General features: G+C 37.7%; 1 protein-coding gene and 1 pseudogene across 3 annotated transcripts in view; one reads left to right on the forward strand and one right to left on the reverse strand.

Moving 5' to 3' along the window:
• Positions 1–26,206, reverse strand: part of TENM2 (teneurin transmembrane protein 2) — a 1,506,090-nt gene that overhangs the window by 664,953 nt on the left and 814,931 nt on the right. The window lies entirely within an intron of this gene.
• LOC112820097 (phosphatidylinositol N-acetylglucosaminyltransferase subunit Y-like) lies at positions 20,588–20,811 on the forward strand (annotated as a pseudogene).

Consider the following 26,206-nt stretch of genomic DNA (forward strand, 5'->3'; position numbering starts at 1 on the left):
TCAGAGTGTGTGTGTGTGTGTGTGTGTGTGTGTGTGTGTGTGTGTGTGTGCGTGCCCCTGTGTCTATGTGCTGAGGGAGAAAGGGAAGTATTCAGTTCGATGGCCACCTATTAGTTGCCACAAAAATAAGTGATGGGAAATTTGTGTTTTTAATCCTTAAGTTTAAAAAAAATAATAATTTATAAGGATTTGCTTTGCTACTCACCGCCCCCCCCAAGCATCTGTCTTCTCTGAGCTGTTGGAATAGATTGGAGGAGGAGGAGGAGAAACAGCAAGATAGAAGCTCCTTTGAAAATAAACAACTGCTTTTGAGTTTCTTATCTCTGCCACCCTCTCAACCCAATCCATTTCTTGGTGATATAGATAGTGATTAGGAATGCAGGTCCTGGCTGGCTGGATCTGAATCCCAGCTGCTCTGTTTACCAGCTTAGTGACTTTGGGCAAATTATTGCTCTGTGCCTCAGTTTCCTGAATTGTAAAATGTAAAAAATTAAAAAAAAAACAGTATACACATTCTAGGGTCATTATAAGAGCTAAAAGCATTCTAAATACCTCTCATCCATAGCTGAGTATCCACAGCTCTGAATGTACCTGTCAATGGTACATCCACCCTGGTAACAATACCGCAACCCCCAATCTCCTTTGCCACTGGATTCATTTGAAAACTGCAGAGTGAGGTCATTGACTCCAAGCATCTGATCAGAACAACTGTCAGAAAACTAATGGGAAATAATCATCACCCCTTTTAAAAACACATATGCTCAAGTCTTTTCAAGGACCTGGACTCAGTGAACATCTTTTATGTTTAGAGGATAACACATCCAGCTCCTGAGTCAAGGAATGGTAACCTTCCTTACTTCAATTTAGCCATTCTCAAGGCAGGTCCAGAGCAATGTCATTCTGTTTTAGAATAAAGGGAAATAACAATTTATTGTCCAAAAAGGCAGAGGGCGGTACCGCAGAGGTAAGTGAGGAAGTGGATATTGCTCTGGTGGTAATTCTGAACAAAAAATTCAATTATGTCAGGGGAAAGCCCATCTGTTCCATTGAGTAATTCCCCGGAGCTGTTCTGATGAGAAGTAAACCCTGTGTGAAGAACTCATGCCCCCGTGTACCACGCGCTGTTGCCAGATCTGAAGAGGATCCTTCCATTCTGACAGAAGGAGACCCCATCTCGCCCTCCTCCTCCCCTTCTGAGGGGGACAGCTGGGCTCTGTCCAGCCTACCCTGCCCACCTGGAATCTTCCAGGCCTTTTGGTCACAATACTGCTTTAGAAAAGTCTGGATGAAAGAGGGGGCTCTGGTATTTAACTCCATCCATCAATGTCAACCCGTCTTTCCCCTCTACCCCAACAGCTTGGTACATTTACCTAAAAGCTGAATAGCCTAAATGGATGGATTTTGTGCTGGTCTCATTAGAAAGGGAAATTAGCCAGGCACTGTTCAGCTGGGCAGAAGGCATGCTGATCCTGAAAGCTTATTCCGACCCCCACCCCCAATCTTTTCTTCATCACATATGATGTTTCATTATCTACCACTCTAGCTCATAACGAACACAGAGCTCCTGGTTCCCATCTCCTCTTATGGCCTCGCACAAAACTGGACACAGACCTGAGAGCTACGTGAGGGTCAATGAGCTCAAAGTGCTTTCACACACTTTTTACACCTGTTCATATATTCAGAGTTTGCTTTTGAAAATCAAGATTATTTACTGACGTGGCATCCAGTTTTTCAGTTCCTGCCTGCCCGTCCAGCCCCATTCACACCACTCTCCTCCAGCCCTGTGTTTCTGCTACACCACCCTGTTATCAGCTCTTGGGGTGGCCCCAGGCTCCCTGATCCCCAGGTCAGTGCTCATACTGTTTTGCATGTCTGAAATGTTCTTCCCTGCTCTTCACATAGTTCAGTCTCCATTCTTTTGTTTTCAGCTCCTGAGTCACTTCCTCAGAGTAATCACCGATCCCATCAATTATGGTCAGCTTCCTTGGATATGTGTTCCCTAAAATCATGGAGCATTTTTCCTCAGCTTGTTTTGATATTTTTATTTGTTGCTTATTTGATTAATGTTGTTTCTCTACTGGTCCATCAGCGGGAACCCATATCTCTCTCATTCATTCATTCATTCATTCATTCACTCATTCACTGTTAACTTACCATTGCACACCAGCACCTGTTACAGTGTTTGGCAACTAGCCAGTATTTACTAAATAGTCATGAAATGAATATCAGGACACCACAAGGAGCTATGGTATTAGGATGTTTAAATTTGTAATTCTCCTATTTCTCTATCAGTTTTGATCTCCCTAACGACAGTACGAGAAGAAATCTCAGTCCTATATACAACAGACATTAGTGGAACATGCAAATCATCTTAGAAGCTTAAAGCAGCAAACTCCACCACCGGGAATAGGCATTGCAAGGCTAGGAGGCCAATGGGTTCTGTATAATGTTCACACCCCCCCTTATTTCATGGGGGATAAAGGGATAAAGGTCTGTCTTTGGTTCTTAATAATCTCAGTGGCATTCAGCTTTAGCTAAACATGGTGGATTTCTAACCAGTGCTTTCTTTTTTTTTTTTTTTAAGTTTTTAATTCCAGCTAGTTAACATACAGTGTTATATGAGTTTCAGATGTACAATGTAGTGATTTAACACTTCCATACATCGTCCAGTGCTCATCACCACGAGTGTACTCCTTCATCCCCATCACCTACCTTACCCATCCCCCCAGCCCACCTCCACTCTGGTGACCATCAGTTTGTCCTCTCTAATTAACAGTCTCTTGTCTAACCAGTGCTTTCTAACCAGAGACCGATACGAGAGGCTTTGGAGAATCACAATAAAAATTATGTGAAAGAATTATAATTCTTGAAAATAATCTTAAGTGTGACCATTGAAATTTCTTGTTGAACTAAAAAGAAATACTGTATTTTCTTGGCTCGCCTAATGTATACTTCAATCTATACGCTGCTTGCACTTTAGGACATCATGTTTTGATTAATCACATAGCTATTCCAAGCTGTTGGGTGCAAGTGGACCAAGGATTTGTCGCCCTGCCTAGCACCTTCATTTATGGTAAGGTTCCACTAACAATGACCTAGAGATACTTTCTTGGGCACTTGAGAATTTGAATTAATAAGTAATAAACTGAAGTAAGTTTTTGCAGGTATTTTATCATGCTTTTAGAAAACTCCCAACATAGCCTTTTAGTGAATGAACAATCAGACAGCAACCACCAGGGAGCTGGTGTGTGCTTTGCTTCACGGAGGTTTATCCAACTTCCTGTTTCCTTACCAATGGCCCAGAGGTCAAACCCCACTTGGGAGACCTCACTTTTAAACCAGCTCTCCAGAGATTGCGATTAGTAGTTCCAGTGAAGAACAATCTGAGGACTTTTCAAATTTCATAGAAATAAACATTTTGCCCTTCAAAGAAGGTATACAATAGAGTAGGCTTGTGAAATATTAACTTGTACAAAATTAGATCGATAGATCGATAGACACAGAGAGAAACAGAGACAGATCATAGATAGATAGAAAGATGAAATAATCTGTAAGCTTATATTTTATGTGTTAATTTAGATATTGTTCATATCTATAGTTCCCCGGAGAGAGATTTAATTCTTATAGCCAGATAAAATAATCTGTAAACTTATATTCTGTTTATGGATTCATTTATTAGTTTATCGTAAAAGATATATATTTATACATATGTTTGTTTATTGCTTACCGATAGATTAGACTGATAAATAGACAGATAGATAAAATAGTCCATAACCTTATATTTTGTTTACAGGTTGCTAATTTCTTAGGTGTTTATTGGGTTTTTCTCATGGGAATATGAGCAGATTGCGAGCAGAAATCTTGCCTTTCTTGCTCATATCTCATTCCCAGGGCCTGGAAAAGTGCCTGGCACATAGTGAACACTATTTGCTGAATTAATAAGCACTTTACACTCTACCACACATAAATGCACATGCATTACTATACAAGGAGTTACCCACACAACCATTTATACCTTATGGATGGCTCAAGAGATTTGTATAGGCAATTTTGATCATGCTTCATCTTTGCTCTCCATGGTGACGGTGACTTTAGACTCTCTTCCCCAAATAGGGCAACTCCACTATATAAGAAGGTTATTCACTGTGTAGAAATTACTAGCATCGACAGGGATGCCCTTGTTCAGCATGATGTTTCGAGTATTGTCACTGTGACAAAGATCAGCCCCTCTACAGCAAACAGCCAGGCTACACATCAGCTTACACATCAGCTTGGGTCTACTAACAAGTGTTTGCACAGAAGCAGGGGTGTGTAAAGCTTTGTGTGCAATGAGGTTACACTTTCTCCCTCCCCAAAACGGTTAGAGCCATACATTGACCACCACTTAACCAAAACAGAAAGCGCTTTCTGACTCCTTGGTGGAACAAGAATATTTATACGGATATTCTAATTCTGTAAGGCAAGAGTTGTGAGAGACTCTGGCAATAATGTAAATCAAAGCCGAGGGAATCCAGCACCATAATAAAATCGATGCTGGGTGCAATATGTTTCAGGAGAAGAGCAAACCAGCAGTGTGCACCATTGCCTGTCACTTGTAGCTAGGTACTTACACTGAGCCATATGCTGGTTTCTTTAAGTAACCCATTACACAGAAATTAAATATCTTGTGACAGATTGTTTTGACAGTGGAAAAAAAAGAAAGCGGGAGAGAGTGGGAGAGATTTAATTTTTTTTAAAAAATGCATTTGACTGAAGGCAAAACGTTAGGTAGATGTTAATTTAACAGATGTCTAGTTTTGCATCATCAGCCTGAAACGGGCAATTTCTGGCAAGTCTTCTTACCACATCGCAACACAAAATCCTCTCAATTCCACATGGATATGCCTTTCACAACCTTCCAAGTGAGCCATTTTCATTCAAAGGAAAACGCCTGAAATTACTCAGGGAAGATGCTAACACCTGGCAATAGTTTTGAAGGAGGAGTCCATGAATGCACCGAGGTATAATGGAACAAAAGTCAGCTCACAGCAACTTTTTAGTGGAGAGAGAAAGCAGGAAGAAATGTATTCATACTGCAAAAACAGCTAACACATCACAAAGTTACTGTGTATGGGAAAATCACCCCCGTCCTCCATACTGTTAAGTGGTAACTAGTTCTTTTTGCAAATATATTACACATACACATCATATCTAATTTGCCATTACTGTGAAGTTGTCTGAAAAGGAAAGTCATTTTTAGAAAAAGGATGCTTTAAGACTTCATTGTTCCTAGAATGCGTCTTTGCAAAAAGCCCTAGCCCTCCAGCTCTATATAAATATATAAAATATAATATATAATATATATTGTATATCTAGTATATGTAGATAAATAGTTAAGGGTTATATAAAGATCTAAGTTATATATAAGCCCATAAACTTAACTTGGGTAGCAGTTCATCAGTTGACATAATGCTAAATTTGGCATTCAGTAGCTATTTAATTAAACTTAATTAATTTGGATTTTGTCATTTTACTTTCATTTCGGAGCCCATACACTTTAGTTTTTAGGCCACAGATATCTTCATGAGCTTTGTAAAGTTCAAGTGTACTAGATATAATGCTCATGACTCATAGGGGAAATAGCCTATGTAAAGTAAAACAAAGCTTACAGATTTTGGATTGGTGTTATCCTCAGTCTTTCCACACCAAAAGATATGTTGATATTCATTCTTTGGTAGAATCCATAAGGTTATTCTAGTATGACTGGCTGAATTCAAGTACCACTATAAACACAGGCCCTTGCACAGTTCCTATTGTGATAAATATTTCTAGAAAGGAGAATGGAAGACATAAAAGGAGGGAGGGAGAGAGAAAGGAAGAGGAGAATTCCACTACAAAAGATTAAGTATTTATTTTTGCCATTCAAAGGTGGCTCTACAGTCCTGCAGGATTATTAATTAGCACTTCTTACTTTAATAACAAAGAACATTTTACAACCAATGTAATAAAACATTTCACTCTCAATAAACTGCAAATTCTATTGCTCCTCCCTACCCAATGCACAGATATTTCGAACAATCGAAAATACATTGGATAGCTTGTGTGTGTGTGTGTGTGTGTGTGTGTGTGTGACTATTTGATTCAGCATTTTTATTTTTAGGTATTTAAAGTAAATGGTCTATATCTTGTTTTCTGACAGAATATAGCAAAAGGCCATTTTTAAGGGCTGAGAGAGATTAATGATATGATGGCAACCTTTGGAGAATGAAACAAAATTGGGCTGGTCTCCAAACAATTCAATACAGGGACGTGTATGCGTATACTTGTGCATGTGCATGTGTGTGTGCACGCGCGTGTGCCTCTGTGACATGTAATAAATACTGAGTTAGAGAACAGTGTCCCTAGGTAATTCCATTTTACTTTATAAACATCACAACCATGGGAAATGAGGAAAATTAGCCCTGCAAATTCAAGGAGGCTAAAATGCATATTGGAAAAGAAAATCCAAAAGGGAGGTAGACAGCTTCCACCAACACACATTCCCTCTCATGAGAGCTGTACCAAGTCAAGGACATGATCTGAAATTGAAAAAATTGGTAGGGAAAAAAATTAAACCACTATATGACTGCAAAAAGAGTAAGAAAAAAACCTGTCAACACAAAAGATTCCTTTCTCACTCTCTGAAATTCTAATCCAGTAATCATGTCTGCCTTCTAAAGCACCTTTCATCTGACTATCTCCGAGCCCTTTATGGTATTAAACACTCACTGAATCCCTGAGGTGGGTAAAATTATTCTAGTCATTTTACAAATGTATCTTTTCTCTCAAACCTCTCATCCTGGGGAGTGATAAGTCTGGGAATAAAAATCAGGAATCGATGAATGACCAGAGTCCTTATTCCTTTAACCTGTTTTATAATTACTTAGGGGAAAATTCTGTGATTTGCTCTGGGAAAGTGCCCTGATGAATTGAATGTAAGTTTTTGATTTGGTGTAAATTATCTTAATATATGCTAATGTATTCTTGCTCCTATCCTTGTCTCCACCTTTTCCCTCATCCCTTTAATTGGAAGGACTGAAGAATATGTTGGGATATGATAAATCAGAGAAATAGAAGTAATTAAAAGTGCAAAGAGAAAACGAGTTTAGTGGATATTTCCACATCTTTGGGTCTTAGGGAATACTATAAGAAACTACAATTGGTTAGCCATGTGACCTTGGACTAGGCATATAACCTCTCCGGGTCTCAGTTTACACACCTGTAACGAGAAGGTTAAATTCTATAAATTCTAAAGTCCCTGATTGCTCTACTATTTATTGTGTGGCTCCACATTTATAGCCAACATGGTTTCTGTATTTTGGCATGTATCTGTATGATAAAAAAGAAAAAATAAATCTAAGATAAATATTTCAAAATATTTCCAAAAATTAAATGTGGCTGAGAAGCATTTATAATGTCAAAACCATTCTTCCTCCTTCTTATGCCACTGTTCCTAACAGATCCTGAAGAACAAATACTCCAATTTGGAGCCCACTGCCAGACAGATGCTAGTCTACCAAAATAAGTGGATCTCAAGTGTAAGTCCCATTCAGATGACCCTGTGCTTTGGACTGACACGTGAAAAATGCATCAAGTGCAGTCGATGTGACTGCCCCTTTGAAGGTGAGATAAGTGGGGCCTCTGCACCCAGATTACCCAAGAGAGAAGGCCAGTGTGATGACTGAGGTGTCAGTTATGGGGAAGGGGATAGAAATATGGCCTAAGGGTGTTAAGTTGTAAATTACCACACTGGAGTTGACAGAGAGATTAGTTCGGTCTTTGAGTGTGGAAGAAAGCCAAGGGACCGTGGAATATCAGATGCTTAGTTGTTATTATTTCTGCCTCGAAGAGTGACCCCTCCCTTTTTTAACTGGAGTTCCTGCCAACATCTCTCCGTAGGACACCTAAATCATGAGACTATCAAATGTAGGCACCCATTCATGATCAATCCTACCCGTTCCTTCCTAATTTAGGCTTACATCTCAAAGAATATTTACCTTCTGTGCAACCTTCTGTCACTTAACTGTTCAGTTCAGCAGTTAGCAAAGACTTAGTGTTAGTCATCTAGGGGAGCTCTGAGATAACAGAAGCACCAGGATCCATTTCTTGAATAAAGATTTCCTTTTAGGTCAGGGATTGAAACATTAGCAGTATAAAGTTCACACTGTAAGGTTACTGGGCAGATCGTGATATTTATAGGAGATAATTCCAGAAGACAGTGACTCACGATAGAAGAATTTAAAAAGCCAGGCACTAGCTTCTAATATTTAAAAAAAAAAAAATTGAGGACATTCCAGGTCTAGCTCTACCACAAGTGACACGAATCACTTAGCCCCATGTGTTCTCCCTCAGATGGTCTGTACTGCATGGTGATGAAGCAAATAGATGCTGGAAGAATAATGGGGTTCAGGTCTCTGCTTCCCCACTTTCTAACTTACATATTTGGATAAGTTATTAATTTCTCATGGTCTTAAGTTGCTCATCTGTAAGGTGATGATAACACTTCCTAATTCATGGGATTGTTCTGAACATTGAACAACTTCATACGTGGTAAGTATCAAGTAACTTTTTTCTAATAATTGTATCATTTGCAAATAATAATTATTACATTTGAAGACGCATCCTACATAACAGTACCAAGTTTGTTCACTACCAAGATTATTGCTGTTATTGGTATATATGACCTATCAAGACTACAAGTGTGGTCATAATTTACGCATGGAGGGTACAAAAGGGAGCCCTGTCCAGCAGCATGTGCAGCAGATATAATTAAGATTATTGTGTCCAAAGTAGGAAGATAAAATGCAGTCCTAATGCAGGGTACTTAAGGAGGGCTTTTTAAAAATTCACAAACTTTAGATGCACCCATAAAAGTAGAAAACCATAAATATTATGTGAAAGCATGAATCAGATTTTAGTGTAAGTGGTTTTTGTTAATGCCCTTTTATTGTATTTGACATATAACACATCATTGGAAAACCATACATTTTTGAAGATGTAAAAATTAACTATGGTTGTTTTCTTTATCTGAGTAGAACAGCAATTAAATCTTTTGGGAAATATGTTTATCCAGCAAGACCATTTTTTCAAAGTTGGACTTTCATGGTGCACTAAGTACTCGAGTGATATCATTTTAGAGAAGGGGATCTTTGATCTGTCCGCAAAAGACTATTTTTCAGTGGCCATTTTCAAAGACCATCAAAAAGACCAAATTGCTTGAATGAAGTTATAGAGAAAAATTAAACACATGTAAAAATATATGTTAAGCCCTTACTTGCCAAAGATCATGGCTGGCAGTGTCACCTATGTTATCTCATGTAAGCTTTAGGTCAACCTAAGAATCAGGCACTATCTTCAGTTAATGAGAACATTTACTATACACAGAGACAGTAAATAACCATACTGCCAAGCCTCAGATCAAACCCAAGTTTTTTAGGATCAAATCCATGCTCTTCATACAACATGACAACAGTCCCAACCAGCTCAATTATTAAACTCCATCAGCGTCAATTAGAAAATATTCCCAATAACTTGAAAAGGGGCGCTGAACAAAGACTATATCATACTTGGTCATGGTGGACCATGTATTTAGATGTTACTATATTGAAAAACAAACCTTTATAAAATATGCTTTCAAATATCCCTTAGATTATTTGAATAAATGTTAATTTTATCACCCGATTACATGTACATTCCTTCATAGCACATTTGGCTGCCTCAATTTTATTCTATGCTGTATATTTATTATTATTTTTTAATAAAATTTTAGGTCCCCCTCTCTAATATCTGTTTCAGGAGGTGAGGGCAAAACAATGTTTCATTATTATTTCATTATTTCTGATTCCTCAGTAGGCATTCAGTCTACATTTGTTTAATGAAAGGATGAATGATGGATGGATGAATAAGTGAATGAATGAATATATAGATACAGATATCTATCTATAAATACACATGGTTAGACAGGTCTACATGTTCTAAAATCCAAAGTCTCATTATACAAAGAGATATAATAGAATAAAATGATCTCCGGTGAGTGCCAGGGAAGATGATATAAAACCTTCCCTTTACACAATTGCCACTACATATATTCCATTGCAGCTATCACTATCTCCAAGCTATAACATGATATTTTAAATGTGCCCCTGGTATTATTCTTCTAAATGGTACCATTAATTTTCATGCTATGTAAAAGGATACTTTAAAACACACAGCTCAGGAAGAAACTATCTTCTGTGGCTTTTCCATCATAACATACATAAGTACCACATTCCGTGCTGGCATTCTCTCCTGGGCTTTAGGTCAAGATCACTAAACCGTGAAACATTTATGTATCTATTCACACTAAGGGGCCACATAAACACAGCCATGTGGCAAATTAAGAGGTGAATGAAGCTCTTTGAAATCCACCTCTCTTCCTAGTACAGAGTTACTCCTAGATTCTAAATATTATAAAATATAGTCAACTACCCATCTGAAATCTGGGAGGATGTCCTGGATTGAAGTGAGAATTGTCAGCAAATCACCAGAAACTAGGAAGAGACAAGGAAGGATTCCTCCCTACAGGTTTTAGAGGGAGCATGGTCCTACTGACACCTTGACTTGGGACTTCTAGACTCCAGAATTGTGAGAAACTAAATTTCTGTTGTTTTAAGCCATCTGGTTATTTTTGTTAAGTCCACCCTGTGAAACTTACACAATTGGCATTGTATTTTGCACAGAAGAAAAAAAAATCCTGTAGGATAATGTTGGGGAATCTTGATGATAATATGGCATCAGGTCTATTAAATTGTTACCTAATATGATAGATTGCATGCAAAGATGGCCAAAACATTTATTCATGTTTCTATATCCATAACTCGTTGCTATGTGATTTTGCTATTCCTCTTAATAGGAAGTGGAGTTAATTTTCCTTCCCCTTGAATTTGGGCTAGCTTTGTGGTTTGCTTTACCTGATAGAATATATCACAAATGACACTGGACAACTTCTATGTCTAGGCCTCAGGAGGCATTTCAGATTCTGTTTTCATCCTTCTGGAACGTGGTACCAACCATTTAAGGAAGCTCAGGCCACCCTGTGGGAGGATGAGACCACTTGGAAGAGAGACAAACCCTCTTATCTTATGCTCCCTATATAAGAGTTCTTAATCTTGAGGGTGCGTTGGAATCACCTAGAGGACTTATTAAAACAGATTGCTGAAACCCACTCCCAGTTTTTGATTCAGCAGTCCTGGGATGGTATCTGAGAATGTTCATTTCTAAGGACTTCCCAGGTGATGCTAATGGTGCTGGTCCAGTGACCACAGTTTGAAAATCACTGCCCCAGACCAACCAGCCTCCACTCAAGCCCTGAGGTTATTCTAGTCATGTGACTGACCCCAGGTAAGTCCAGCAGAAGATCTCTCAGTTGACCCACCAGCTCCTGAGTTATGGGGTGGTTTGGTACACAGTGAGAAACAACAATGACACCAAGTTTTTCTGGCTCCTCACTTATTATTGGTTTTATAACATCTTTTAAGTTTTTACTACAAAGCCATTTGTGCTTAACAGAAAGAAAACTAGAGAATATAATGAGAAGCAGTGATGAAGTTCTTGCTTGGGTGAAAACAAAACAAGGGAGATGGCTTTATGTATGTAGGAATGGGGAAAGACAATGCAAGATATACGCAGAACAATTAATTTTTCCTGTTTGACAATGACCCAGAGATATTTTTCTCAAACTTTAACGTGCTTAAGCATCCCTTGACAAGCTCACTGACATTCAGATTGCAGAGCATGACCCCTCACAGATTCAGTGAGGCAGACAAGGACCCAGTAATCTGCATTTTTAAAATAACTACCCTCATACCTGGTGGTTCTTATTGAAATGGTTTAGAGGTCCACAGACACCAAGGAAAGACCTGATGGTAAGTTCCTGGGGGCTGGACAATGTTAATAAACCTTCACAGAGTTCAAATATAGAAAAGCTCTTGAAAATTGTGTTAAATCACCTGTTTGGTTGGGAACATCTTCTCTTCAATATAGAGAGCACTCTTTATGACTGATTTCCTCTATTTGCAGTTATAATCACTTTCCTTCTTCCTTCTCTACTTAGCTTTTAAGAGATGGTATAAAGAACCCTCTGCTAAGAGGGTTTAAGGGCTTCTGGCTCACTTTATGCACTGGTGGTAGATCCTTCTGTCTACTGCTAGGTCATCCCACTCCATCTCAACCCGCCTGCTGTCACTCTCCCTAAATAAAACTTGCCCACATCCCAGAGCACCTCAAGACTGAGTGGGCATATCAAATACACAGAGTGACCAGTGAGTAATATGGGGTTATTCCAGAACACCAGCTTTTCCTCTCCCCCCCCTCCCCAGTATAGCAATCATCAAAAGTAATTCCTATTTATATATCACAGCATGTTGGGCGCCTGGGTGGCTCAGTCATTAAGCGTCTGCTTTTGGCTCAGGTCATGATCCCAGGGTCCTGGGATCAAGTCCCACATTGGGCTCCCTGCTCAGTGGGAAGCCTGTTCTCCCTCTCCCACTCCCCCTGCTTGTATTCCCTCTCTCGCTGTGTCTCTCTCTGTCAAATAAATAAATAAAATCTGTAAACAAAATATATATCACAACATGTGATTATATGTTATATGTGACTGTGATCCTATTCTTCAAATTCTTGACTTATATATCTGTCATCTAGAATCAATATAATTTCAAAATATTTTGCTAATGCACAGGGTTTCAGAGAAAACATATTAATGTTGCTCACAACCTTCAGAGAGATGAAATGGAAGCCATTATATCCTCAGTTTAAGCTTCACTCTAAATGCCTTTAGTAGTTTGCAGTCTTGTTTCACAAGAACATATAAATCAATTTGAATTATGGTCAAATTTCAATGTAGATATATTGATTCTAGAAGCCAATCTTACTATTTACATAACTAAACTTTGATGACTGTGTGTGTTGATTAAAATTTCTGCTGCTCTAAAACACAGAGATTTTTCAGTTTAGAGAATGATTTTTAAAGTTTTTAATTTACCCCAAACCTTCCTCCCCCAAAACACTCACCCTCTGAAAGAAAAGTCTTGCTTATAAAAGATAGGTTCTCTGTGGCATTTAATGAGTTACCCATCATTAACTCCACAGGATACAGTCAATAAATTTAATATGTGTGTACTTAAATGAAAGATCTGACAGCCATGAATTGTAAATAGGAATTTGATATAAACAGAGATTTTATGAGTAAAAAAATAAGAACAACATCATTGGAACTTACATTAACAATAAATTCTTCCTGGCTACTTCCTTCCTTCAGGTTTTATTAGAAGAAGGAGTTGATGCTTAAGGGCTTTCAGGGACAAGATGGGGATAATGTACCACAATATTAGAGCAGAAAATCTCCAGTGAGATCATTTTAGTTTAGTATCTATCCCCTTTTCCATCTTATTCATAAGTGGGTGAAAAATAGTATTGCCACCCATCCTGGGCCATTCACCTTTCCATTTAGAAATCTTCTTAAGGAGGGTGAGGGGAACTAATAGAGAAACCTAACTTTATTTTGTCTCCAGGAGGCAATGGGGGCCAGGGGAGTAACTTTTACAGATTATCTACCATGAGTCAAGTACCAAGTAAGGCACTTTATTTAAGTAATCCTATTTAATTCCTCAAAGCCTCAGTTTTCATATATTTTTGAAGAGATTCATAATTCCTATATTATAAACTGAGGCTTAGAAATTTTAAATCCCCTACCCAAAGTCACACAAGCTAACAAATTATAGAACTGTGTTAGTTTACTTGACGCTAAAAACGATCTTACTATATCAAAATGTTTAGCTCTTAATTCAGGGTGGGCGCATTTTTTTTTTTTTCTGCAAAGGGCCAGAGAGTAAATATTTTTAGTCTTGAGGGCCATATGGTCTCTGTTGCAACTACTGAACCCTGCTCTTGTAGGTGAAAGCAGCCATAGATACTACATACATGAATAAGCATGGTTGTGTTCCAATAAAACTTTTCTTAATGGACACTGAAATTTGAATTTCACTTAATTTTCATATGTCATGAAATATCATTCTTCTTTCATTTTTTTCAACCATTTAAAAATGTAAAAACCATTTTTAGTTTATAGCCATATAAGACCAATTGTCTGGCTAAATTTGGTCCAGGGGCCTTAGTCTGCAAACCCTTCCTTTAATTCCTTTAGCATCTGGATGCCAGGGGCTACATTTTTTGATTCTCTGGCTCTTGTGAGTACCTCCTCACAGTGCCTAAAACGGAGTAGGCTCTTGCCTAACATTTGATGATTGGACTGAAAGTGTGGTTCTCAATGGTCTCATTTTTTATCTTTTGAATTGTGTATTCCTTGTTCTCTTTTTTACTTGAGCCTAAATTTACTCCATTGCTGTAATTTGAAATTTTTTTCCAAGAAAAATAAAAGTTGTATCATTTAAAGTTACTGTACCTTAACAAATGCACCTAAAGTGGCACTGCTTTTGCATGCATGAAAGCTCAAAGCCTCAACAACTCCCATGAGCGATTAATCTTCTAACACTAATTAGATATTTGCTAATTAGCGTCTGATGTGTGAAATGAAAAAACATTTTGAAGCTGAAATGAATAGGGTCTAGGAAGATAGGGCTGTATTCCAGTTCCCCCTTTTCCATATTATTATCATATTTCATAAATATTAATAAGATCACATGATACCAGCCGCTCTATAAAATTATCTCTCTGAACGAAGGCTTTTGTTTGATATAATAGGGATGTGTCAATATTTTGCATATGGGAGAAAGCACTCAATGAAGGAAAGCACTTTTCCCCCCTCAATGTTAAAGAGATGTCATATTTCATGAATCACTTTTATGCTTGATCAACCAGTTCTACTTTTTAACCTAGACTACTTCTTCCCATAAGGAAAGGTAGAAAATCTTTCTCCAAATCATCACCTCTCTTCCTCTCTTACACCCTAATCTCTTCTTGGTTTAAAAGAAAACTTAATAGAATGGAAAATATCTTAAACTTATGATTCTGTGCAATGAAATAATAAAAATCATTATAGAATGGTCAATTTCAATAAGGAATTTGACTAGTAAAAGAGAGACATTTGAATTTCATTAATTGCATGCATGAAGACAATCCAAAGAAACCTCCTTATGCCATCCTAGTTAAAAAAAAAAAAAGAAGAAGAAGAAGAAAGAAACTGTAGAGAATGGGATAGAGGTTTCAGTGCTTCCAACTCACACACATAGTCTGTAATATTCAAGTCATAAATATTAAGTCATGTTGTATTCATAAAAATGTAACATTTTGATTTGGAATATTTCTCAAGTGAAAGCCTACATTAAACATATTTGGTTCTGAAAGAAAAGACCTATAATAATAAACTATTTCAGTTGGTGTGGGATATTTTGAAAAACCACTCACCTGTGAATGCTGGTCATATCACAAATTATATCTAATTACAGCATTGATACAGTAATTTGAAATGATAGCTAAGCACAAGTTGACAAAGGTGACATTGAAACATAATGACGATGAGATTATCGTTTTCTTAGGCTGACATTTTGTGATTATAATAATGCTGATCGAGATGATTAAAACCATAATGAAGGAAAAGCTCCAAGAATCAGAACAAAACATACCGAGACTAGAGAGAGGCCAACTGTCATTTTGAATCCTGCCTCTTCAGTATGAGTTCTCCGGCCAGCATAAAATTAGGTACTTGCTCTAGTCCCAGAGACTTGTGGGAACTTCAGTTGGTAGACAGTGTTTTCTGCCTACTCACCGAAGTTCTGTTTTTCAAAGCTGGAATCAGAGGATATAAGGTGATCCAGGCCAATTTCCCCATTTGCACTGGGGAGTGTATTCCAACTAGCTTGGAGATTGATTATCAGCTCCCAGATGCAAAACACCAATACACCATCTGCACTGATCCTCGGTTATAAGGATCTTCAGCTTAGAATTCATAGTGATCTCAAGCCTCTGTCGTGTTGCAAACACGAAATGAAGGGGAAAAGTCTGGCAGACATTACCCTTTCACTTATGATTAAATGAGAATAAAACTAGACAGCTTTTAATTACCAACAACAGAGAAATGAGTCAAGGGGAATCATACCAATCAAGATATTACCAGTCAATCCAGCAGGCAGACTGGCTGAACCTGGGAAATGTACGACGCTCTGTACCTTGCTCAAACGAGCCTATTTAAATTGTATCAAGTTCAAAGAATCTGACAAGACTTGTAATTCCAGCTGAGCTCTGAACTGTATTTCAAAAATAGAGGATAAATATGTCTCAATTATTTAAAATCACCTTCCAAACTATACACGTGTTCTCAAATTTGTTTTTCATTTACCTATGGTACATGCTGTCTTAAAGGATCAGAGATTCACTGATACTCACTTGGAAGTAATTTGCAAAAAAATCTATGCCACTAGCTAGGTTAGGTCCAATTGTCCCATTTTGCAGATGAGGCAACTGAGACATAGAGTGAACAGTTTAGACTGTAAGTATTGCCTCTTCATGGGAAACTTTCCATTACCTACCGTATCCTACAGTGAAACATTTGAAAAGATCTCCTCATTCCTTAAAGTGTCAACTGACTGCTGGTTTTATAGTTCAGATATCATGGTTTTGTTATCACCATTTATTTTTCTGCAGGTACATCAAGGAGGTATGTTACAGTGTGAATTACCTGAGATCCAAATACATCCCATTCCCTGGTGAAATCTATTTCAGTTGTAATCTTCATCCTCATACATTCCATCCTAATGAAAGCCACCTGGGTTGTAATTATACATTTCCCCAAGGATCACCTAAGATTTTAATCTTTGCAGTGTGCCCAGGAAGATGGACAAGGACAAAGGTCGTGGGAGTTAGTAAGCGCTTACATAAGTCCTCTCACTCAGTTTCAGAGGTAGAATGTGGTGGTCTTGTTTTTTGTTGTTGTTCATTTATTTGTTTTTCCAAAAAGAAGAATCATCATCATTCTGAGAAAACCAGACTTTTCCTGATGGATGAGGCTCCTGTTTCTCTACTTTTAGTCAACCTATCCTTAGAACTTTTAATTTTTTATTTTATATCAAATCGAACTATTGATATACTAATTTGAAATGATAGTTAAGCACACATTGACAGGAGACATTGATGTTGTAATGCATATACTTTATAGAGTATCTCATTTATTCCTGACAACACTGTTGTCTACATTTTACAGATGAAGAAACCCAGTTCAGAAAACTTTAAATCTTTTCAGTCCATTCCCTCAAAAGTATTTACTTAACACATATAGCATGCTGACCACTGTGATGAGGCTGGGCATCTGATCTTGAGCCAAAAAGACAACGTAAACCAATTATAGGAGCTGGTCTGAGGTCTTAGGTCAAGTAACTGATGAGTTCTATCTTCTGCCTGGATCCATGTTAAAATCACATGTACCCCAAGTTTCCAAACTCATAGGCCTCTGTCCTCTCTCACATTTTATCATTATCAGGAGTCATTAAATTATAACTCACGGGCCAGATTTAGTCTGCAAACGATTCCCTATGGCCCACAGCTAAGAATTTGCTTCCCCCACTTTAAAGTGTTGTTTTAAAAAAACAAAAGACTATGTGACAGAGACATTATGGCCCACAGAGCCTTAAATATTTACTTTTTGGCATTTTACAGTAAAAGTTTGCTGACCCCTGATCTTTATGAAGGAAAGTTAAATTTCCCTTCAAGGTCTTTTCCATGAGTCTTAAATAGCTCTGTACAGACAGTATGTGTTGCTGGCTTTAGGTTGTTTGTGGTAGTGATAATTATTTATTTGTAGCTGCATTCTAAACATTGTGGAAAATATTCTTTAGCTTATCAATTCTATTAAACTTTAAAATAAGCCCAGGTAGGCACTATTATTATCCTATTTTGCAGGTTAAGAGACTTAGGCTCAGGATAGTCAGGTATCAGAGCATATGATCCAACAAACAGGCAGGATTCAGACCTTACTCTGTCCAGGCCCACTACTAGCCCAGAGGGCATCTATATACTAAAAACTAAAAGGTGTTCTTTCATGTTGGAAGCAAACTGCTGGGCAAGAGGATCAGGAGCTAGATTTCAGGCTCGCTCTTCTCCGTGGTCAAGCTTCATGCACAACCATAAGCAGGTTGAGCTTACCAACCACTCTGTTATCCAATTCTTCTGCGTTAACCTCATCTTCACTGAGCATCTTCATGTTTTGTACCTTCTCCTTGGCACTGTTTTCTCACTTGTGATTTTGGCTTTTCAACAAGCAGGGTTTAGACTTCCTCTAAGGATCATCACTGTGACTACCTCTGCCATACTTCTCCTTGTTTCTCAAGCCTCAATTCCCTCAGCCCCCCCCCCAAAAAGGCCTACCTGGTTTTATTGCACTTTGCAGATAAATTGCCTTTTTTTTTTTTTTTTTAATAAATCAAAGGCTTGTGGCAACCCTGCATTAAGCAAGCTTATTGGCACCATTTTCCCAATGGTATCTGCTTCACATTTTGGTGATTCTGGTAATATCTCAAACATTTTCATTATTATTATATTTGTTATGGTGACCTGTGATCAGGGATCTTTGATGTTACTATTATAATTGTTTTGGAGCACCACAAACCATGCCCACATGAGATGGTGAACTTAATACATACTGTGTGTTCTGACTGTTCCACTAACCAGCCATTCCCTCCTTCTTTCTCTCCCCCCTCGGGCTTCCCTATTCCCTGAGGCACAATATTGAAATTAAGCCAATTTAATAATCCTACAATGGCCTCTAAGTGTTCAAGTAGAAGGAAGAGTCACACATCTCAAGCCAGAAGTTATTAAGCTTAGTGAGGAAGGCACATCAAAAGCCCAGATAGGCCAAAAGCTGTTACGTTGTGGATGCAAAGGAAAAATTCTTGAAGGCAATTAAAAATGCTACTCTAGTGAACACATGAATGGTAAGAAAGTGAAACAGCCTTATTGCTGATATGTAGAAAGTTTTAGTGGTTTGAATGGAAGATCAAAGCAGCCACAATATTCTCTCAAGACAAAGCCTAATCCAGAGCAAGGCCCCAATTTTCTTTAATTGTATGCAGGCTGAGAGAGATGAGGAAGCTGCAGAAGAAAAGTGTGAAGCTAGCAGAGTTTGGTTCATGAAGTTTAAAGGAAGACACCATCTCCTTAACATAAAAGTGCAAGGTGAAGCAGCAAGTGCTGATGTAGAAGCTGCAGCACATTCTCCAGGAGATATAGCCAAGATGAGTAATGAAGGCAGCTACACTAAACAACTTATTTTCAGTGTAGATGGAACAGCCTTCTCTTGGAAGAAGATGCCATCTAGGACTTTCATAGCTAGAGAGAAGTCAATGCCTGGCTTCAAAGCCTCAAAGGACAGGTTGACTTTCTTGTTGGGGGCTAAAGTAGTTGGTAACATTAAGTTGAAGCCAGTGCTCATTTACCCTTCCGAAAATCCAAAGGACCTTAAGAATTATACTAAATCTACCCTGCCTGTGCTCTACAGGAAACAACAAAGCCTGGGAGACAGCACATCTGTTTACAATTTGGTTTACTGACTATCTTAAGCCCACTGTTGAGACCTACTACTCAGAGAAAAAGATACCTTTCAAAATATTACTATTCGTTGACAAGGCAATTGGTCACCTAAGAGCTGTGATGGAGATGTACAATGAGATTAATGTTCTTTTCATGCCTGCTGACACAACATCCATTGTGCAGCCTATGGATCAAGGAGAAATTTCAACTTTCAACTCTTATTATTTAAGAAATATATTTTGTAAGGCTATAGCTGCCATAGTGATTCCTCTGATGGATCTAAGCAAAGCCAATCAAAAACATTTTGGAAAGGATTCCATCATTCTGGATGCCATTAAGAATATTTGGGTTTGAAGCAACCGGGCTGGCCAAGGGCACCAGGCAGTGTGGTCACGGGCTGCCTGACCATGCTGAGCAGAGTGTGCAGCTGGATTCCACCTCAGCACTCCAGGGTACGCATGTGCCACTGTCCTTGGTTGCCCGCCCGTAGGTGCCTTCATGCGTCGGGGTGGTGGTGCTGGGCAGAGAAGAGCGAGAGGATGGGGGACCAGCCCCCTGCCTTTGACCTGGCACTGCTCAAGTTCCTGGTGTGCCCGTTTTCCAAGAAGACACTTAGATATGAAGTACTGACAAATGAGTTGATTAATGAAGAGTTGGGAATAGCCTATCCAATTATTGATGGGATTCCTAATATGATACCGCAGGCAACTAGGATGACACATGAAAATAATAAGAAGAAATGGAGCAGCCCTAGATCATATTTAAAAGCAACAACACAGGGGTGCCTGGGTGGCTCAGCTGATTAGGCATCTGACTCTTGATTTTGGCTCAGGTCATGATCTCAGGGTCACAATCGCAGGGGTGTGAGACTGAGCCCCCCAGTGGGCTCTATGCTGGGTGTGGAGCCTGCTTAAGATTCTCTCTTTCCCTCTTCTTCTACCCTCCTCCCTGCTAGAGCTCTCTCTAAAAAACAAACAACACACAGAACTAAATTTTCTTAATACCACTTACCTTTTAAAAAGTCAGAATGGCAGGTAATAAGTGGGGGAGAAGAATGTTTCTGTCTCTTCCTACATTGACTGCCCTTATTCCACTGGTCTCTTTAGCAGGACTGTTCTACTGGGCCTTCGTGGAAGAAAATGTCCCAGAGGCTGCACTAGCACAACCAGTCTGTGCTTTTACAGTCTGCTCAGGCTGATTACCATGCCATTTTATATATTCTTCCACCTTTGGACCTGGACGGGTATTAAACTCCTCAGGCATAATTAATACAACCAGAGCCAAGATAGTATATATATTAATGATATGTCTTGACTGTCTATCTCTGAAAGCCCAACTACATGGAAATACTGGAAACCTACTTAATTTGCAGGAAAGGTACTTTGCCTTGCTTCTCTCAGAGGTTTAGGACTATGGGAAGCTTAAGCTGCAGAAGCTTCTTTTATTGTACTTTTGTTCTGCCCTTGTTTTTTGAAAATTCTAATTTATAACTACCATATCAGGAGAAACATTTCAATAAAGCTTCTTGTTGGAAATTAATGGTCCCAACCATCACCTGATGACTTTATTAAGAAATAATAAAACAGTTAATCATTAAAATTTTATTTGTTTATTTTAGATTCAAAGTATTTGGCAGAGTCACATGTTAAGGATGACTGACATAATTCCAAAGGAGCTATGCTGGAATAGTTGTAGAGAAATGCATTTGAGCTGGGGTGATAGAAAACTACAATAAAATGGAAATTTCATGCACTTGCAAATATTCTGAGTTTATAAAATTACCTTTGCTTCTTTGGCATCAAATGCTTACATAAGTAATAATAACACTTTTTCATTTAAAAAAAAGAGTATTTCTGTTTCATGGGAAGAGGTCAAAATATCAACACGAACAGAAGTTTGGAAGAAGCTGATTTCAACCCTGTGGATGACTTTGAGGGGTTCATGACTTCATTGGAAGAAGTAACTGCAGATGTGGTAGAAACCGCAAGAGAACTAGAATGAGAAGTGGAGTCTGAGGATGTGACTGAATTGCTGCAATCTCATGATAAAACTTGAGCCGATGAGGAGTTGCTTCATATGAATGAGCAATGAAAATGTTTCTTGAGATGGCATCTACTGGTGAAGATAGTGTGGAAATTGTTGAAGTAACAACAAAGCATTTAGATATCACATAAACTTAGTTGATAAAGCAGAGGCAGGTTTGAGAGGACTGATTTCAATTTTGGAAGAAGTTCCACTGTGGGTAAGATGTGATCAAACAGCATTGCATGCTACAGAGAAATCACTCATGAAAGGAAGAGCCAGTCAATGCAACAAACTTCATTGTTGTCTTATTTTAAGAAATTGCCACAGACACTCTGACCTCCAGCAACCATCACCCTGATCAGTCAACAACCATCAATATTGAGGCAAGACCATCGACCAGTAAAAAGATTATGACTTGCTGAAAGTTCAGATAATGGTTAGCATTCTCTATCAATAAAGTATTTTTTAATTATGTAAGTTTTTTTAGACATAATGCTATTGCACACTTAGTAGATTAGAGTATAGTATAAATATAACTTTTATATGCACTGGGAAATCAAAAACTTCATTTGACTTGTTTTATTGTAATATTCACTTTATTGCTATGGTCTAGAACTGAACCCATAATATCTCTGAGCTACACCTGTATTCACTCAGCCCTCAGAAATGCAAAAGAACAGCAAAGAGGGGAACCTGGAACAACACTATGGACAAAATGGACCCAAGAGACATATACGGAACATTCTCTCCAATGATAGTACAATACATATTCTTCTCAAGGGCACATGGGACGTTTTCCAGGACAGACCATATGTTAGGCCACAAAAGTTGGCAAATTCAACAATGCTGAAATCATACCAACTATCTTCTCTGACTGCAATGGCATAAAATTAGAAATCAATAACAAGAGGGAAACTGAAAAACTCATTGACATGTGAAAATTAAACAACACCCTCTTGAACAATAAACTGATCAAAGAAGAAATTAAAGGGAAATAAAGATGTTTCTTGAGACAAATGAAATGAAAACACAACATACCAGAATTTGTGGAATGCAGCAAAAGCAGTTCTAAGAGGGAAGGTCATAGCTAAACGCCTGCACTAAAAAGCAAGAACAATACCAAATAAACAACCTAACTCTATAACTTAAGGATCTAGAAAAAGAAGAACAAATTGAACTCAAAGTTAGTGGAAGAAAGGAAATAAGAAGAGTAGAAAGAAATGAAATAGAAAACAGAAAAACAATGGAAAAGATTAACCAATCTAAGTGTTGGTTCTTTGAAAGATAAAATTGACAAGCCTTTAGCTAAACTGACCAAGAAAAAAAGAGAAAGGGCTCAAATAAACAAAATCATAAATAAAAAGGAGACATTACAGTTGATGACACAGAAATTCAAAGGATCATGAGTCTACTATTAACAACTATACACCAACAAACTGAACAACCTGGAAGAAATGGAAAAATTCTTAGAAACATACAACTTAGCAAGACGAAATGAAAAATAAATAGAATATCTAAATAGGCCAATAGCCACTAGGGAGATTGAATCAGTATCAAAAATCTCCCAATGAAGAAAAGCCCAGGACCAGATGGCTTCACTGGTGAATTTTACCAAATATTTAAAGAAGAATTAACACCAGTCTTTATCAAGCCCTTCCCCCCCCCAAAAAAAATCCCAAAAACAAACAAACAAGAAACCCAAAGAAGAGGGAATATTCCCAGACTCATTTTACAAGGTCAGTATTATCCTCATACCAAAACCAGAAAAAGACTCTACTAGAAAACTATATTATGTATCAGGCCAATATTCCTGATAAACATAAATGCAAAAATTCTCAATGAAACAATAGTAAACTGAATTCAGCAGCACATGAAAGGATCATTCACCATAATCAAGCAGGATTTATCCCAGGAATTCAAGAATGGTTTAATATATCAACATAACAGATCAATCAGTATGATACATCACATTAATAGACTGAAATAAAAGAATCATATCATCACCTCAATAGATACAGAAAAGAACAACTGACAAAATTTAATACCCCATTTTTGATAAAAACTCTTAATAAATTAGGCACAGACGGAACATATCTCAACATAATAAAGCTCATAAACGTTAAGCCTACAACTAACATCATACTCAATGGTGAAAGGATGAAAGCCTTTCCTCCAAGATCAGGAACAAAACAAGGGTGCCCACTCTTACCTCTCCTATTCAACACAGTACTGGAAGTCCTAGCAAGAGCAATCAAATATGAAAAAAAAAATCAAAGGTATCATAATCGAAAAGAAAGAAATAAAATTGTCTCTATTTGTAGGTGACATGATTTTATATACAGAGAATCCTAAAAACTCAATCAAAAAACTGTTAGATCCAAGCAGTGAATTCAGTAAAACTGCTGGATACAAAATTAACATATAAATATAAGTAGCAATTCTATACATTAACAACAATATTTCTGAAAAAGAAATAAAGAAATTAATCCCATTTACTATAGCATCAAAAACAATAAAATGCCAAGTAATAAATTTAACTAAAGAGGAGAATGATCTCTACATTGAAAAATATAAGACATTGATAGAAAAAAAAATAGAAAAAGAGACAAATAAATTGAAAGGTATCCATGCTCATCCATTAGAAAAAATAATATTGTTAAAATGTCAATACTACTAAAAACACTCCGAAAATTTATGTGCACTGTTGGTGGGATTTTAATTTAATTGGTATAACCACTATAGAAAACAGTATGGAGGATCCTCAAAAAATTAAAAATGAACTACTGAAATTCCACTTCTGGGACTATATCCAAAGGTAGGGAAAGCATGAACTAAAGAAGCTATCTGTACCCGCATGTTCAGCGCAGCATTATTTATAATAGCCAAGATGTGGAAACAACTTAAGTGTCCATAGATAGATGAATGAATAAAGATAGATGAGTGATTATATATATAGAGATACAGATATAAAAATGGAATATTATTTAGCCATAAAAATGAGAACATTCTACCATTTGCAACAACATGAATAGACCTTGAAGGCATGGTGAAATAAGCCAAAGACAAATACTGAATAATCTTATTTATATGTGTAATCTAAAAGAAAAAAAATCACAGAAAAAGAGATCAGATTTATGGTTACCAGAGGTGGGGGTGGGGGGTCAGGGGAGGAAGAATTGGAGGAAGGTGGTCAAAAGGTGAAAACTTCCAGTTATAAGATAAGTAAGTACTGGGGATGTAACGGACAGCATGGTGGTTATAAGCTATCACCACTGTGTGATGCATAGGGAAGTTGGTAAGAGAGTAAATCCTAAGAGTTCTCATCACAAGTAGAGATGTTCATTCTTTTCTTCTTTCTTTTTTTTTTATTGTATCTATAGGAGAAGATGGAAGTAGCTGAACCTATTTTGGTCATCATTTCAGAATATATGTAAATCAACCATCATGATGATGATGTATGTCTTAAATTTATTCAGTGATATATATCAACTGTCAATAAAACTGAGGGGAAATGAGGGGAGACTGAGTAATTCTACCCACCCACTTAAGCCAGAGTGGCTAGATCAAATGAGTAGGGAATGCTCTCAAAAACAGTAACTTAAATGTTGTGTACCCCTTGGGCTTCTCACTGGAATCTTCTGAAAAGGCACATCCAGAAGGCACTGGTGTAAACCAAAAAAGAAACTGGAAAGCCATCTGAACTTGGATTTTAAAAGATTTTAAAAAGAAAATCGACAATTATTTTCATCTCAGAGAAGTGATAATTTAACCTAGAACAGCCATGTTAACAACATGCTTCTAATTGTCCAAAATATGAAGAAAAAAAAGGGCAAGAAGGAATCATATTAGAGAGAAACTTTATCCTGAAGACAAAGAAAATGTTGGGTTCAAGGGACTCTTGTTCAGGTCTTAGGTATTCTGAGAAGGTAGATACTACATTAGCAACAAGGAACAACAGCTGTGACAGGGAAGCATGGAAACAGGGTTTAAGAGAAGGTGGACAGGAAAGTCTCATCAGCTCTTATCTGTATTATCCCTAGACCATCATAGGTACCCTCCCTATTGACAGTCTCGCCTCTACCCTGCACACCAAATTAATCATCCTAGAAATTGTTTCATCATGTCATAGTATTGCTCAAATACCCTTCAAAGGGTTCTTACTGAAAATCAAATCCAATTGCTTTCCCATGGCATTCAGTGTAGGGCTGCCAGATAAAATATAGGATACCCAGTTAAATTTGAATTTCAAATAAACAATAATTTTGCTTGGGACCAGCTATGCCAAAAATTACTTGTTGTTTACGTGAAATTCAAATTTAACTGGGTATCCTGTAATTTTATTTGCTAAATCTGCAAATTCAAAGGCATTTCTAATCTGGTCCCAATCTCCCTTTGGAGCTTTATCTTCTTGCATTCCATTAAAGTGGTTTTCTTGCCCTGTGAGTTTCACAAGGAATATTCTGGTGTCCAAGTGAGGCTGCTACTGGCACCCTCACCTGGAATGTCTATTTATTTTTCTCTATATATCCAGTAAAGTATTACATCACAGTCTTCAGTGAGTATACTTAGCCCCTGAGAATACATCAGTGAGATGCATATGTTCCTCATTTGACACTTGGTAAATACCTATACGCTGTTTCTATCAACA

The sequence above is a fragment of the Callorhinus ursinus genome, unplaced genomic scaffold (genome assembly GCF_003265705.2).
Source record: "Callorhinus ursinus isolate GAN/ISIS: 27379988/994484 unplaced genomic scaffold, GSC_fseal_2.0 scaffold3, whole genome shotgun sequence".
In the NCBI taxonomy this organism is placed as follows: domain Eukaryota; kingdom Metazoa; phylum Chordata; class Mammalia; order Carnivora; family Otariidae; genus Callorhinus; species Callorhinus ursinus.